Raw genomic sequence first — 15,945 nt, forward strand, 5'->3', positions numbered from 1 at the left:
AATGTGGTATACTGCATCCACTGTACCTGTTGTGGCCTCCTCTACATCGGGGATACCAAGCGGAGGCTCGGGGACTGCTTTGCAGAACACCTTCGCTCGGTTCGCAATAAACAACTGCACCTCCCAGTCGCGAACCATTTCAATTCCCCCTCCCATTCCTCAGATGACATGTCCATCCTGGGCCTCCTGCAGTGCCACAACGATGCCACCCGAAGATTGCAGGAACAACAACTCATATTCCGCTTGGGAACCCTGCAGCCCAATGGTATCAATGTGGATTTCACAAGCTTCAAAATCTCCCCTCCCCCTACCGCATCCCAAAACCAGTCCAGCTCGTCCCCGCCTCCCTAACCTGTCCTTCCTCCCACCTATTCCCTCCTCCCACCTCAAGCCGCACCCCCATCTCCTACATACTAACTTCATCCCACCCCCTTGACCTGTCCGTCCTCCCTGGACTGACCTATCCCCTCCCTAACTCCCCACCTACACTCACCTTTACTGGCTCCATCCCCGCCTCTTCAACCTGTCTGTTTCCTCTCCACCTATCCTCTCCTCTATCCATCTTCTATCCGCCTCCCCCTCTCTCCCTATTTATTTCAGAACCCCCTTCCGCTCCCCCATTTCTGATGAAGGGTCTCGGCCCGAAACGTCAGCCTTTCTGCTCCTATGATGCTGCTTGGCCTGCTGTGTTCATCCAGCTCTGCACCTTGTTGTCTCGGATTCTCCAGCATCTGCAGTTCCTACTATCTCTTATAAATGTGTGTCCAGACACTGGAGTAAAGAACAGTGAAAGCATGCCATCAGCATCAAGTGGTGGATGACCAATATTAGATGACCTCACCCCTGATTATTTTATACTAATAACTGCAGAAAAATTGATGATCAAATGTGAACAAAATTCATGAAGTAGAAGTCTTCACTCAATGTTTTAAGCTCTATAATTTTAATTTCACTTTGCAGACTATCCCCCTTTAGACAATTGGGGAATATGGAGTGTTTACAGTCAGCCTTAACACTCTCTTCCAACACTCGCTGCTTTTCAAGTGAAGCAAATGTAATCTTTACATAGTATAGAGTACTCTACTAAAATAATTCCCCTGCAGAAAGCACAAATTGGTCAAAGAATAATTACTTTTGTTATTACTACGGCCAATTATTATGGCCATGGTAGGAATCCCAAAGAGGTCAAAGCATTTTGATGACAAGAATGCATTGTAAGGTAATCCTCAGCAGGTTCTATGATCACTGGCTAAATTCAGACAGTAAGATTATAAAGTAACATTTATTGCGTGCCAGTGTTGATGGTTGTTTTGTTAAGACAGACAATAACTGTTTAAAATTTCCCTCAAGCAATACTGGTAAAGTTAACAGGATGAGTATTGCATGTCGAAATCTTTATGTGGCTAAACTTTTGTTTTAAGTGACAACATGTTCAGGCAAGTGGGCCATTTCCTTTTGTAACTGTGAATACAGACAAATCAATGGTTTATTTGCAGAATTTTGCAGATCCTCAAATCACTTCACACATTTGGTGATGAACATAGAGTATCTATTGTAATGTCTTCCCCCATAACAATGTTGCTGCCAGCTATATTTATTTAAATTTTGTTGCAACATTCATTTCTTGGAGATTATCATATTAAATTAAACTTTTTTTATGGAAAGACTTGTGAAGTTGAAATATTATTTTGTGATTTTTTAGCTGTTCAGTGCTGGAAATGACATTGCACGGAGTTTTTACACTAACATGAACTAACCATATGCACCAAGAGATGGAGTCCTATCACTTTGTTTCAAGTGGATACAGGGAGCCAAGAACCAGTTGTCAATAAATAAAAGTCACTGAGTCAAGGCCTCTTGAGAATTGGGTTACCGTATCTGCAATGTGCGCTGTTCCTTGGATGTTGAACAAATTCCCTGAGAGTATCTGGCAGACTTTCTGTAACAGGCACTCATTTCATGTCGAAGCTGCTGCTATTATATTTTTAAATATCGACTGTATTCTGCGTAACGTTTTCAGATGGCAGATGGCAAAATTGATTTCGAACAAAATCTGGAATGAATGGTGATACGTAACCATTTTTAATTGCCATTAAATACCCATCAGCAAATTTAACATCCTTTAGGGAAGGAAATGTGCCATCCTTACTTGGCCTGTCCTTTGTATGATTCCAGACCCATAGCCATGTGTTTGACTGTAAAGTGCCCTTTGAAATAATCTAACCAGCCAAAGGCAATTAGGGATAGGCAATATTTACCAGCTCAGCTAGTGATACCCACATTCCGCAAATAAATTCAAATCGATAACTTTTTCAGTAACCAATATGCATTATTAGTCATAAAGTTAATATTAGGGCACATTAGGCAGTTATTTGATAAGAAAATCAGTTGAGAACTATGGGTAATGAATTGTATATTCTGTTTTGAACTTTGAAGCCAAAGAAAAGGACCAAAATAATCTTCTTGCCACTTCTGTGCAGTCATACACTCCTTAATCTCTAACTGTGACTTTAGCAAGAATACTACAGTTGTACTTACTTTGAATTTTATTGAATTAATTTGCTTTCAATTGATTTTCAAACGAACATTAAGCCACAATAAATAAGATATCAAATCTCCTGATTGCATAAAAGTAGGGAAAATTTGAGGGAAATAGAAAACACCCTGTTGCCTCTCAGTCCTGGAATTATTTTTGCATTGTGATAAATTGAATTGATTTTACAAGATTAATAATTGTGAACAAATTCTAAACTTAGTAAAAAAATCTTGATGCAGTAAAAACATTGCAGATTTGAATCTGACATGTTACCACTCATTTTTAGATTTGTGTCACTGCAGGTTAGTTTTCAATAAAATCTTTTGAAATTCCTGTAACTGCCACTGGAAATAACCTTCACACTTTCCTGAATTAAACTCAATCTGGCATTATTTGTTCAATCACTCAACCTATGCATATCCCTCTGCAGATTCCTTTTGTCCTCATCACATGTTCTCCCACCTATTTATGTATCGACAGAAAATTTAGATGCCGTACACTCTGCATCTCCTCCTCAAATTTATTAAATGGATCGTAAATATTTGAGGCCCTCGGATCCTTCATTATGTCTTTTCAACCTGAAAAACACCCATTAATCCTGAATCTCTGCGCTCTGTGTCTTAACCAGTCCTCAATCCATACTAATATATTACACCAATGCAGGGAGCTCGCATCTTGTGAAATAACCTTTTATATAGCTCCTTAATGAACGCCTTCTGGAATTTTAAAATGTTGCATCTATCAGTTCTCCTTTATCAACTCTGTTTGTTATATCCTTCAAAACCCTGGCAAATTGGTCAACATGATTGTATCAGAGATAGTAGGAACTGCAGATGCTGGAGAATCTGAGATAACAAGGTGTAGAGCTGGATGAACACAACAGGCCAAGCAGCATCAGAGGAGCAGGAAGGCTGACGTTTCGGGCCTAGACCCTTCATCAGAAAATGGTCAACATGATTTCCCTTTTACAAAAGCATGTTGATTCTGATTGATTTTGTTAGGTTTCTCTAAATGTCCTGCTATTTCTTATTTAACAATAGACTCTATCATTCTGCCAATGACACATGTTTAGCTAACTGGCCTATAGTTTCCTGCTTTGTCTCCCTCCTTCTTGAACAAGGGTGTCACGTTAATGCTTTTTCCAAACTGATGGGACCCACCTAGAATACAGAGAGTTCTGAATATTTTTAAAACTGATTAACAGAAAGATCCAGGGACTGAACGGGAAAGATTCGAGTCTGAAAGGTCAACGGGACACAAAAGGGATGATGAAGGATGGGATATCATTGTTCATGCCATGGAGAACTTGCCACTAACTTACAAAGCTACAACTTTGCCATTTTTGTCCCACACTCAACTGTACAATAATAATACAAAATGACTGCCACTGCATATAGAATGGGCAGAGTAAGTTACTGTTTTCTGTTCATGAGCAGAATATAATTCTTTGCAAGTGGGGGTCACTGGGAGCACTTTATTAGACAAGCATCCACTGATTATGTAATGCCCCCCATATGCACCAGTTGGCCCCCTGTCATGTCAGATATATAAAATTGTGTAAATACAATCTTTGAAGTCTCATCTGGGTTTGCCATTTATTCATTTGTGGGATGTGGGTGTCTCTGGCTGGCGAGAATTTCATCCCTTCCGTAGTTGCCCTTGAGAAGGTGGTACTGAGCTGCCAGCTTGAACTGCTGCAGTCTGGTTCACCCACAATGCCATTAGGGAGGGAATTCCAAGTCACAGTGGAGGAACGATGATATGTTTTCAAGTCAGGATAGTAGTGGCTTGGATGGGAACTTGCTGGTGGTGGTGTCCCCACATATCTGCAGTTCTTGTCCTTCTATTTGGAAGTGGTCATGGGTTTGGCAGGTGCTGTCTGAGAATCTTTGGTGAATTTCTGCAGTGCATCTTGTAGATAGTACACACTGCTGCTACGGAGTGTTGGTGGTGGAGGGAGTGGATGCTTGTGGATGTAGTGCCAGTCTAGTTGGCTGCTTTGTCCTGGATGGTGTCAAGCTTCTCGAGTAGTGTTGGGGCTGCACTCATCCAGGACAGTGGGGAGTATTCCATCACAGTCCTGTTATTTGTGATGGTCATAGCCTAGCATTTGTGTGGCGTGAATTTTACTTGCCATTTGCCAGCCCAAACCTAGATATTATCCAGATTTTGTTGCGTTTGGAGATGGACTGCTTCAGTGTCTGAGGGGTCACAAATGGTGCTGAACATTGTGTAATCATCGGCGAACATCCCCACTTCTGACCTTATGATGGCGAGAAGGTCATTGATGAAGCAGCTGAAGATGGTTGGGCCTAGGACACTACCTTGAGGAACTCCTGCAGAGATGTCCTGGAGCTGAGATGATTGACCTCCAACAACCATGACCATCTTCCTATGTGTCAGGTATGACTCCAGCCACTGGAGAGTTTGCCCCTTGATTCCCATTGATTGCAGTTTTGCTAGGGCTCCTTCATGTCACATTCAGTCAAATGCAGCCTTGATGTCAAGGGCTGTCATTCTCACCTCACCCCTGGAAGTCAGCTCTTTTGCCCATGTTTGAACCAAGGCTGTAATGAGAGTGGCCCTGGCGGAACCCAAACTGGGTGTCACTGAGAAGGTTATTGCTGAGCAGGTGCTGCTTGATAGCACTGTCGATGACACCTTCCATCACTTTACTGATGATCGAGAATAGACTGATAGGGCAGTAATTGGGCGGGTTGGATTTGTCCTGCTTTTTATGTACAGGACATACCTGGGCAATTTTCCAAATTGTTGGGTAGATGCCAATTTTATAACTGTACTGGAAAAGCTTGGCTTGGGGACCGGCAAGTTCTGGAGCACAAGCCTTCAGGAATGTTGTCAGGGCCCATAGATTTGACTTTATTTAGTGTCTCCAACTGTTTCTTCATATCAAATGGAGTGAATCGAATAGGCTGAAGACTGGTATCTTTAATGCTGGGGACCACTGGAGGAGGCCGAGATGGATCATCGACTCAGCACTTCTCTGGATGATGATTGCTGCGAGTTCTTCAGCCTTATCTTTTGCACTGATGTGCTGAGCTCTTCTGTCATTGAGCATGGGGATACCTGGGGAGCCTCCTTCTCCAGTGAATAGTTTAATTGTCCACCACCATTCATGACTGGATGTGGCAGGACTGCAAAGCTTAGATCTGATCCGTTGGTTGTGGGATCGCTTAGCTCTATCTATCACTTGCTCCTCATGCTGTTTGATGTACAAGTAGCCCTGTGTGGTGTCTTCACCAGGTTGACACCTCATCTTCAGGTATGCCTGGTGCTGCTCTTGGCATACCCTCCTGCACTCTCCATTGAACCAGGGTTGATCCCTTGGCTTGGTGGTAATGGTTGATTGGGGGATATGCCAGGCCATGAGGTTGCAGATTATGCTGGAGTACAATTCTGCTGCTGATGGCCCACAGCACCTTAAGGATGCCCAGTCTTTAGTCGCTAGATCTATTCGAAGTCTGTCCCATTTAACATGTTGATAGTGCCACACAACACGATGGAGGTTATTCTCAGTGTGAAAGTGGGACTTCATCTCCACAAGGACTGTGCGATGGTCACTCTTACCGATACTGTCATGGACAGACGCATCTGCAGGTGGCACATTGGTGAGAATGAGGTCAAGTATGTTGGTTTCCTCACCACCTGCTGCAGACCCAGTCTAGGAACTATGCCTTTTAAGATCCGATTAGCTCAATCAGTAGTACTGCTGCTGAGCCACTCTTGGTGAAGCCCCATTGAAATCCCTCACCCAGAGTACATTTTGTGCCCTTGCCACCCCAGAGCTTCCTCCAAGTGTTGTTCAACATGGAGGAGAGCCGATTCATCAGCTGAGGGAGGACAGTATGTGGTAATCAGCAGGAGGTTTCCTTGTCTATGTTTAACCTGAAGCTATGAGACTTCAATGTTGAGGACTCCCAGAGCAATACCCTCCTGACTGTATACCACCTCTGCTGGGTCTGTCTTGTCGGTGGGACAGGACATACCCAGGGATGGTGATGGTGATGTCTGGGACATTGTCTGTAAAGTCTGGTTCCGTGAGTATGACTATGTCATGCTGTTGCTTAACTAGTCTGTGAGACAACTCTCCCAATGTTGGCACTAACCTTTTGACGTGTGTAAGGAGGACTTTGCAGAGTCGACATGGTTGTTTCTCTCATTGTGTTTCTGGTGCCTAGTTCAATTCCAGTTTCACTTTGTAGGGGTTGATACACTGAATGGCTTGCCAAGCCATTTCAGAGGGTGGTTAAGAGTCAACCACATTGTTGTGGGTCTGGAGTCACATGTAGGCCAGACCAGGTGAAGGTGGCAGATTTCCTTCCCTAAATGACATTAGTGAACCAGATGGGTTTTTCTGACAATTGACAATGGTTTTATGGTCATCAGTAGTTTCTGCATTCCAGATTTTTTTCATTGAATTCAAATTCCACCATCTGCCATGGTGGGATTTGAACCTGGGTCCCCAGAACATAACCTGGGTCTTTGGATTAACAGCCTAGCGATAAAACCATGAGGCCATTGCCTTCCCTTTATTTTTGTACCTACTATTGTATGACAATGCTTCTGGAATGTTACATTTACACACTGAACTGTAAGTTTATAAGGACATAGTCTGTGATGTCCAAGGAAAATTATTTTTGTCAGCAGTGTTAATATTGTGAATGTGTGCCTGAATTTCACTCCACTATTGTGGCATTAGCATTTTATATCTACGTCTTTGAAACCTAAAAAACACCCATTAATCCTGACTCTCTGCCTTCTATGTCTTAACTAATCCTCGCTTCATACCAATATATTATCCCAATGCAGGAAGAACCAAGTCTGGATAAAGTCACATAGCTCTGAGCTCCATATTGAGACATGAGAATCGCCCTGCAAAGCCTTCAAAGCACATTGTGTCATGGCATAGCATGTCACTTCGTATTGATTGCTGTGAGGGATCGGGAATACCATTCCCGAAGTGCTATTCATTTCTGTTATTCCCCACTGCTTACTGGCTCATGCATCTGACATGGAACCTGCACTCGGAAGATTCCTTGTGGCATTGTTGAAGTGTCAGCGTTGAAGGAGACAGCAGTTACAGTGATGTCAGCATGAAGAGCAACCTGCTGCACAGCCTCCAGAGGGAGAAGTAGCAGTCACTGAGGTAGACTGGTACCATCATATGGTGCTGAGGATAGGTATCTGGAAAGCTTCATTCTGCGCAAGATACCAAGTGTTGTGCAGTAGTGTCCTATGATAGATAACAAATTGAGAGCAACCCTGAGGCACACCCTTTTCACCCTTCCATCATCAGTTAGCTTTCAACACTTCAGACAAAATCCACATCATGGTAGCAGCTTTTACCATTTTAAAAAAAGGCGTCAAGATTTTGTTCACAGATATTTGGAACACTAATTGAAGACTGAGTGGATACCAGAGAATTCGGACAATTGGTAATATCAGTTTCTGTAAGTACAGATAGCTGTAAAGACCTGTAGATAGGTCATTGATAGGGAAGGGCACAGAGCTAATTTCCTTTTGTATACGATGTTAATTATTTCAAGATGAGAGAAATTTTGAATTGTGTCTTACTTAAAAATGGATAGACTAAAGTTACAAATACAGTTCAATGAAAGCAATAGGCCATAGACCTGGAGACCTGGAGACAGTAAGGACTACATGTGCAGGAAGATACAGTCATGTGGAGCTAGAAAAGCACAGCCGGTCAGACTACATCCGAGGAGCAGGAAGGTCAACGTTTCAGGCCAAAGCCCTTCGTCAGGACTGGGGTGGGGGAGGTCAGCCCAGAAATAAATGGGGTGGTGGGGCTGGGGAGAGGGTAGGTGAGATGGAGATACGTGGATGCAGGTAGGGGGTTATTGTAGTTGATCAGTAGGAAGGGTGGGTCAGATAGGTGAGTTGGAAGATGGACAGTTTGGGAGAGGAGAGATTTTGAAGCTGGTGAAGTTAATATTCAGGCCATTGGGCTGTTAGCTCCCAAGGCAAAATATGAAGTGTTGGTCCACCAGGGGAGTGGGAGGGGGAGTTAAAGTGGATGGCAACCGGAAGGTCAGGTTAGTTGGGTGTGTGCAGAGGGCAGATGCTCCACAAACTGGTCCCTGAACCTGCGTTTGGTTTCCCTGATATAGAGGAGACCACATCGTGATCTGTACTGAAGGTACACCTCTTTCTCTCTCTCTTAGAAATAACAAAGAGACGCTGATCCATTTTTCTAATCTGTTAAAGGTTCAGAAAGTACAGTTCGAAACTGCCCCTGAAAGAAATAAAGCCTAAATAAAGTAAAGAAAGTGAAAGCAATTTTCTACATTAAGAAGACATTCTCTTGTCTAAACCTCAATAGATTTCATCATTTTCTTTCTCCAAGTCAGTAAGGGAATAAAAACAAGCCTGTGTGGCATCATCACTCCTTCTTGGGTGTAAACTACCTAGAGGCAGAAACCTGTTGCTACAACCCTATAGTTCCTAAAATACATGCCTGCAATTCTTAATGTAATCGTTTTAAAGGTACCAAGTGCAAAGAAGAAGCCATTTGCAAGGGATCAGTAGAACAGCATTTTAAATTTACACTGAAATAAAGTCAGGGTGACATGATTTAAGATGGTGCAATGTAAAGTTTTTTTAAGGCTGAATCATAGATGGCATAAAACGCATGATGATTGGGCATCCCACTGACACCCTTACTAAATTATTACCGTGCGATGACATCTACGCTCCTATTTTACAGATCAAGTAATCGATGATTCCAATAAAAGTGCTCAAAAAATCTTGCTTTTTATTGGCAAGGGGAGCTTCACAAAATTAAAACAGCCAGTCTTCCTATGGATCATCAGAAAGATCCAGAAAAGATCTGGAAAGTTCTCAAGGATCAGGACAAGATAGGAATAAGTTTTGCGATTAACAGACTCTAACTCATGTCACACAGAGAGCAACCCCAAGAATCTATTGAGCAGTTTGTCAGAAGAGGAAAGGACATGAGTATAATGTTCTTGAAGAGGAATTGTCAAGAGATGCTCATTGACTTCATCATTGCCTGTACACCAATTAAAGCTTTTAGGAAGGAATTTTTGGGCAAGATAAGGGGCCAAACCATTGACTTACTGGAGGATGGATACAAGTATGAAACCAGAGTGACAATAGTAGGTAAACATCAATGATATGCTTTAGATGTAACCAACACTATGGCTGCAAAGTGCACCAAACCAACTAAAATCTGTATCTGATGCAGTTTGTCACATCTACCAAAACTGAGGTTTTTTTTAATATCTGTAAAGCCAGTGGTACTCAGGGCTAGTGGGCACACATGTGCAAGAAATTTGTTTCCAAATCCAAGCCAGACCCCAGAACAAAATACAGATGACCAACAAGACAGTACATCACCACTACACTGGCAGAAAGGAAATCGTTAAGAAGGTACACAAACATAAATATGTTAATAAATTTCAGAGACAGCCATGTGAAAAGTAAGTTTCAAAAGATGACCAAGCTTCCTATATTGGTAACGTCACTCACCAGATCAACGGTATAAGGTGATCAGAACCTTTTCAGGTATTTTTGTCTGGTATATTTATGGGTATCATATGTCCTGAAAAGGCAGGATGGCACAAATTAAAAGCTATAATAAACACTGGAGCTCATGCCAACATATACCATGACACATTCTGAAACAGATGTATCTGAGAAAGTGACATTCCATGGTACATACTATGAGAGACTGTCTCATAATGCATAACAGATCACCCATTGTGTGCTTAGTAGAAAAACGCTTCAGTCCGATATGGAAGCTAATCTTGGCTTCCTAAAGTCATCTATTTGGCAGACGTCACCTGTAGCCAGACTACCATTATGCACAGATCTCTAAATGGTGACAATCATAAGGTTCAAACCACACCCACATTGGCAAAACAGACCATATGTGACACTATCAAATTGGTCAAAGGCCACAAAGGAAATGATATTAATGTGAGCCATAGGCCAGGTACCAGAGATATAAACCAGGTACCAGAGATACAAGCCAGGTACCAGGATAATTACTCTGATACACTGAGCAGATTATCCAACCTGTACAAGGACCAAGATATTCATCTTGATCCATACATTAATGCTGTAGGCCACTAATTTGAAGTATTCACGAGGTTGATTTGTCTCACTTTTGGCAGACCCAGTGTGAACTGTTGCCAGAAGTGCCAGGCAATGACCATCTTCAACAAGTCAGAATCCAACCATTGCCTCCTTGATTTCAATGCCATCACTTAATCCTCCACTGTCAACTGTCAACAATTCATTAGAAACTGAACTGGACTAGCCATATAAATATAATTGCCACAAGAACAGATCAGAGGCTAGGAATCCTTCAGTGAGTAACTCACTTCCTGACTCTCCAGAGCCTGTTTCCATCAACAAGGTCACAAGTCAGGGATATGATGGAAAACTCAGTAAGTCAATACTTAGCACCTGGATGAGTACAAATCCAACAATATTCAAGAAGCTTGACATCATTCAGGAAAAAAGCTGCTTCTTGATCCATTCCATATCTAACATCTTTAAAATTCAGTTCCTCCATCGCCTTCACACAGTGTGTACTATCTATAGGATGCACTGCAATGACGCACCAGGATTCCTTCGACAATACTGTCCCAAACCGTGGCCCCTACTATCCAGAAGGGCAAGATACATGGGAACACCACCACCTGCACATTCCCCACCAAGCCACACAACATCTTGACTTTGAAATATATTACCGTTCCTTCACTGGTACTGGACCAAAATCCTGGTACTCCCTTCGTAAAAGCACGCTGGCTGTTCCTATCCCACATGGACTGCAATGGTTCAAGAAAGCAGCTCACCACCATCTTCTCAAAGGCAATTAAGGATGGACAAGAAATGCTGGCCTAACTAGTGGTAATGTCAGAGTCAGAATATTAACACATTAGTGTTAACATCCTGTGCATCAAACTAAAAATCAGTATTCATTGCAATTGTCAAGATAGGAGAAGACAAAGTTAATGAAACTTTTTTTTAAGTCAAGTAGTTGATAGCTATGAGATTGGTTCTTCTGTCATGATAATGACAGGCTTTTCTACACTGCATAGCTAAAGGATGTTTCTGCATTTTATATTTTTACTCTGTCATTCATTCAATATTTTCTCATGAGCCAAGGCAACTGGGTTACAACACCCACTACTTTTGCTTGAACTTTTAAATTTATTTTCTCTATTTCTTAATCCATTCCCTTACCTTCCCTCTTTAATTTATCTATATGTATGCACTTAGATTCAAATTCACCTACCATTCACTTCATTTCTTCACTGTTTAAGATGGTAGACCATTGGGTGATACCATCATGTGGTTCCCACTGTGACATTAACATCACTGGACCATTATTGCTTTTGATATTCCAACAATTTGCAGCACAATATGCTGCTAGCTACACTATGAGGCAAATGTGCAATGTATGCCACTAACTGCAAGGTCAGAAATCACAAGGCACCAGCTTATAGTCCAACAGGTTTATTTGAAAACACAAGTTTTCAGAGCCTTACTCCTTCTTCAGGTGTTAGTGAGAGAGGTAGTATCAGACACAATATTTATAAGTTAAAGATCAAAGGGCCACACCATTGATAAGGATGTAACAAACAAACCTAAGATGCTGTTAAATCTTTAATCAGTTAGAAGGTTTTAATTGATTAATATGTACATGTAAATCCCCGAATTCCTTTCAAGTCACGGTCCTGAGAGTGTAAAGAAGAGGTGACGTTTTAGGTCAGCCAATGTATGTTAGGTGTGAGATCTTATCAAGAATCTGTTCGTGTTTTGGTTTGGAGTCAGATTGGTTTTATTTGTAAAGTAGGAATTTACAAAACATCACGTTGACTGACTATCCATAAATTGTGTGCTTTTTGAACAAACTAGAATGTACCTGTAAATTCAAATTCACCCCATAGATTCACGTGTGTGTGTGTGTGTGTGTGTGTGTGTGTGTGTGTGTGTGTATGTGTGTATGTTTTTTTTAATTCATTCAGGGACATGGGCATCGCTGGCTAGACCAGTATTTATTTCCCATCCCTTGTTGCCCAAAAGACAGTTAAGAGTCAACCACATTGCTGTGGGTCTGGAGTACGTGTGTGTGTGAGAGAGTATCGTGTGGTGGGGTCACCTGTAGTGTAACATGAACCCGAGATCCCGGTTGAGGCTATCCTCATGAGTAGCGAACTTGGCCTCAGCTTCTGCTCGATGACTCTGCATTGTTGTGTATCCCGAAGTCCGCCCTGGAGGACGTTTACCCGAAGATCTGAGGCCAAATGTCCTTGACCGCTGAAGTGTTCCCCCACTGGGAGGGAACATCTCTGTTTGGTGATTGTTGTGCAGTGTCCATTCATCTGTTGTCATAGCATCTGCATGGTCTCGTCAATATACCATGCCTCGGGGCATCCTTGTCTTCAGCGTATGAGATACACGAAATTGGCCAACTTACATGAGTGTCTGCTGTGCACGTGGTGGGTGGTGTTCCCACATATGATGGTAGTGTCCATGTCGATGATCTGATATGTCGTGCAGAGGTTACCATGACAGGGTTGTATGGTGTTGTGGTTGATGTTGTCCTGAAGGCTGGGTAGTTTGCTTTGAACCATGGTCTGTTTAAGGTTTGGCGGTTATTTAAAAGCGAGAAGTGGAGGCGTAGGGAAGATCTTGGCGAGGTGCTCATTATCATCAATAATGTGTTGAAGGCTGTGAAGAACATGATGTAGTTTCTCTGGAAATACTGGACGACAAAGGGTACCCTATCGGAAGTATCCCATATCTGTCTTCTGAGGAGGTCATTACAACTTTTCGCTGTGGCATGTCGGAACTGGCGATCGATGAGTTGAGCATCATATCCTGTTCCTATGAGGGCGTCCTTCAACACCTTCAGGTGTCCGTCTCGTTCCTCCTCATCCAAACAGATCCTGCTTGTCCGTAGGGGATGGCTGTTTTGATATGTTTAGGGTGGATGATAGAGAAGTGCAGTATCATGAGGTTATCTGTAAGCTTGCAGTAGAGTGAGGTGCTGAGGTGTCCGTCCCTGATAGAGATGTGCATGTCCAAGAATGAGACTGATTTTAAAGTGTAGTCCATGGCAAATCTGAAACTTGTTGATGTCGCTATGTAGTTGTTTCAGTGATTCCTCGCCATGAGTCCCAAGGAAGAAAATGTCTTCAATATATCTGGTGTTAGCGTTGGTCGGAGGTTCTGTGCAGCAAAGAAATCTTGTTCAAGCCTGTGCATGAAAATGTTGGCATACTGGGGAGCAGGTCTGGTTCCCCTGGCTGTTCTGTGTGTCTGGATAAAGAACTGGTTGTTGAAGGTGAGTTGAGGATGAAGCAGTTGAGTTGTAGGATGGTGTCTGGAAATTGGGAGTTTTTGGTACTGAGGCTGTTGCGGCGATGCTGTTGTCATGGGGGTTGCTGGTGTAGAGGTGCCAAAATGTCCCTTGTGACGAGGAAAGTTCCTGGTTCGACTGGTCCACCTTTCTGACATTGTCCATCCCAGTCCAACACCAGCACCTCCACATCATGACTAACTGCAAGATGTATCATTGTTAATAATTTTTGGACCAGTTTTAAATAGCCACAAGGCTTTCAAACTGTTCATTAAATCTGCTCGCTCACTTTTTTAAGGCAAATTGACATATCTGAAGAATTAAAAAATAAATTAGAATGCTATTATAACCAGGAACCACTGTACTTCAGGGTTCATAAAAATTATAAAGAGCTGTTAATGGGTAGACAATTTTAAGCTCACACTGACTAGCTTTAATGATATTTCTTAATCGACTATAATTTGATCATCCATTTCTCAAGCTATTAAAGATTAATTTGAAAGAAATCAAGCAGTTTTGTTAAATATGATGCCAATATGACTATTCACACCCTGTATTCATTATTAAGATGTCAGCATCGTTAGCAAGGTCTGCATTTATTGCAGTTCCCTTTATGCTGTTGTGCAATGGTGGCGAGCCACCTGCAATTGAGTGGCATGCTGAGCCATTTCAGCAGTTAAATAGTGCTGGAGCCATACGGGACTAGTAATCCAGACATCCAACTCACACTGCAGGAATGTAAGTTCAAATCTCACTGTAGCAGCTGGTGGAATTTCAATTCAATTCATAAATCTGGTATAAAATGCTTGTCTCATTGATAATGATCATATAAGAGCCCATTAGGCCCTCAAAAGCCCTTCAGGGGAGGGAATCTGCCTCCCATACCAAGTCTGGCCTACATGTCACTGCAGATCAACAGCAATGTAGTTGATTCTTTACTGCCCTCTGTAATGGCCTTGCAAGCCACTTAATTGTAATGAACCAAGAAAATCAGAAAGATCACCTATCATCAACCTAAATATTACAAGTTACAACATCCAGTCCTGTCAACCCTGCAAAGTACTGCTTTCTAATTTCTGGGAGTTTGTGCAGGAATTGGGAGAGCTGCCCCACCGACTAGTCATGCAATAGCCTGACCTAGTCATGCTCATGAAATCATACCTAACAGCCAGTGCCCCTGATACCACCTTCACCATCTCTGTTCCAATGACAGAAAAGATTCAGTGGAAGTAGTGATATACAGTTAGGAAGCAGTTACCCTTGGAGTCCTCAGCAATGACTCTGGATCCCATGAAGATTTATGGCATCAGGTTAAACGTGGGAAAGGAAACTGCACTGGGAACAGGCTATTGAGTTGGATAATCAGCCATAATAATAAATGGCAGAGCAGGCTCAAACAGCCAAATGGCTCTTAATCCCTATGTTTCTATGTTTCTACCTATTACAGCTATATTTATCAATGGTGGTATTGATGGGAGTGACCGAGCAATCTCCCCACAGTCCTTGTGGAAACAATGTTCCAACTTCTCACTGAGGATACTATTGTTCCTGTTGTCTGGTACTATCATTGTACTAAATGAGATTGATTCGAAGCAGATCCAGCGATTCCAAACTGGGTAATTCTATGAGATACTGTGGCAACTCTAAGCTGCACACCATTCGTATTTGGAATGAGGGTAGAATTTTTTCCCTCCCGAGAAGGTGACAGGAAGGACAGATAATCTGATGGGTTGGTACCTGAGCTGTCCTGCTATCTCAGAAATTAAGTTCTAGCTGGTCTACCTTCCTGACCCACTGCCAATTAAAGACTCTAAGAGTAGTCAATTAGCAACCACTTTGGAGCCTTACCCTGCCTTGGATCCAATTACTTCAACTCTAGGCCGGATGAAAAAGAGCTACCGAACTGACTAGCACTGGACAGGCAGACTGTCAGTTTGTGGTAAGAAGGGGTCTCCCTCAAACAGCACTAACTCAAGTAAAATTAAAGGATTTGGCATTGAGCCTTGGAGAGACACTTGCCTGCCTTTGT

General features: G+C 42.4%; 1 protein-coding gene across 3 annotated transcripts in view; it reads left to right on the forward strand.

Moving 5' to 3' along the window:
* prkd1 (protein kinase D1) overlaps nt 1-15,945 on the forward strand; it is a 302,791-nt gene that overhangs the window by 199,223 nt on the left and 87,623 nt on the right. The window lies entirely within an intron of this gene.

Source organism: Rhincodon typus, chromosome 8 (assembly GCF_021869965.1).
Source record: "Rhincodon typus isolate 14 chromosome 8, sRhiTyp1.1, whole genome shotgun sequence".
Lineage (NCBI taxonomy): Eukaryota > Metazoa > Chordata > Chondrichthyes > Orectolobiformes > Rhincodontidae > Rhincodon > Rhincodon typus.